The 1876-nt window shown below is 51.5% G+C and overlaps 1 long non-coding RNA gene across 1 annotated transcript in view; it reads left to right on the top strand.

Annotated features, from left to right (window-relative positions):
- Positions 1-1324, top strand: part of LOC116551569 — a 5917-nt gene extending 4593 nt beyond the window's left edge. Inside the window, exon 3 of the long non-coding RNA XR_004269002.1 lies at positions 1164-1324. This is a non-coding gene — a long non-coding RNA (uncharacterized LOC116551569). The remainder of the gene's footprint in view (positions 1-1163) is intronic.
- The last annotated feature ends 552 nt before the right edge of the window (positions 1325-1876 follow it).

Below are 1876 nucleotides of genomic sequence, written 5' to 3'. Positions count from 1 at the left end.
CTCCCATGCCAGGACAGTCACCATCAGCCCATCAGTGATCCCATGGCTACCTCCCATGCCAGGACAGACACCATCAGCCTGTCAGTGACCCCATGGCCACCTCCCATGCCAGGACAGATACCACCAGCCCATCAGTGACCCCATGGCCACCTCCCATGCCAGGATAGTCATTATAGCTCATCAGTGACCCTAAAGTCACCTCCGATGCCAGGACAGACACCACCAGCCCATCAGCAACCCCATGGCCACCTCCACACCAGGACAGAGACCAACAGCCCATCAACAACCCAATAGCCACCTCTCACACTAGGGCAGACACCATCAGCCCGTCAGCAACCCCTCTTCATGGAGGACAGACAGCCTCATGACCACCCTCTACAGAGCTCTAGGGGCAGCTGTAGCTGCTGACCCAGCTGGTCAGAAGACAAATTCTATTGGCCATGAGACACCAGGCCATTCACTCATTTATTCACTCATTCATTAACACAACCACTTTCTGATGCCTTTACTGTATGCTCAGTCCTGTGGGGACTTTAGAGGTTGCCCGCCTCTGAGCATACAGTAAATGTCCTGTGGACAGCTTCTGACCTCAGGTTGTTGGTTAAGTTAGGCTGTATTAGAAATAAAACAAAAATATGTATGTTAAGTCTCAGATTAGTAAAGGATGCAATTACAAAGCAGAACGAGAGTAGAATCTCCTGGGGACTTCCCAGAAGGAAGAAAATCCTGACGTAAAGAGTGTATTATTCATTTATTGATTTAACAAATATCTGTTTCCTGGCTGTGATCTTCAAGGCCCATGTTTGGGCTTTGTAAGAAACACAAGTGTAGAGTATGGATTGTGTTCACTGGGAGGGTGTGTGTGTGTGTGCATGTCTGTGCACGCATCTCTGTGTGCATGTGTGTGTGCGTGCATGAGTGTGTGAATGTGTGCATGCATCTGTGCATGTGTGTGTACATATGTCTGTGTGCATGAGTGTGCACGTGTGTATGAATGTGTGTGTGCATGTGTGTGTGTGTGCAGCCAAGCACAGGTGTGCATGTGGGTACAGGAGAGGAGCAGGCTGCTCTAAAGCCCCGTGAGGTGTCAGCGGGGTGCTAGGCCAGGCTCTTCACATGCATTGTCCGATCGACGAAGAAAGTCTGTCCTCTCTGTCTTTTAGGTGAGGAAACCAAGGCACAGAGACGTTAAGAAACTCTCTGTGGTCACTCAGCAAGTGACTAGCAGAGCCTGGATGCAGCTGGACTTCTCTCACTGTGTGTGTCTGTAAAGAATTCAGGCCAGGTGCGGTGGCTCACTCCTGTAATCTCAGCACTTTGGGAGGCCAAGGTGGGTGGATCACCTGAGGTTTGAAACCAGGCTGACAAATATGGTGAAACCCTGTCTCTACTAAAAATACAAAAATTAGCCAGGCTGTGGTAGTGCACACCTATAAGTCCAGTTACTCAGGAGGCTGAGGCAGGAGAATTCCTTGAACTGGGAGGCAGAGGTTTGCAGTGAGCCGAGACTGTGCCACTGCACTCCAGCCTGGGTGAGAGAGGGAGACCCTGTCTCAAAAAAGCAAAACAAAGAATTCAATGTGCACCATCTCATCACAGTGAGTGCCATGGAGGGTGTGATGCAGTGCTGCGCAGCTCGGGAGCAGAGACAGGGATGTGGATGGTCTGGGTGGGGGTGTCTTCTAGGTCTCGGTGGTGGCCCTTCTCTGGGCCTGCTCGGATGGGAGGGCTGAGGCGGCAGAGGCCATGCTAGGCTTTGTAGGTGTATCTTGAGTCCAGGGCTTGCCTGGATTTCTACAGCTGTTTCCAAGTGCGGGGTACTCTGGGTTGGGTGGCAGATCCTCCCCCAACCCCCACATCAGAGCTGGTGCAAATG

Source organism: Sapajus apella, unplaced genomic scaffold, assembly GCF_009761245.1.
Source record: "Sapajus apella isolate SASKATOON/1434 unplaced genomic scaffold, GSC_monkey_1.0 scaffold10, whole genome shotgun sequence".
Lineage (NCBI taxonomy): Eukaryota > Metazoa > Chordata > Mammalia > Primates > Cebidae > Sapajus > Sapajus apella.
This window is presented reverse-complemented; position numbering and strand designations above follow the sequence as displayed.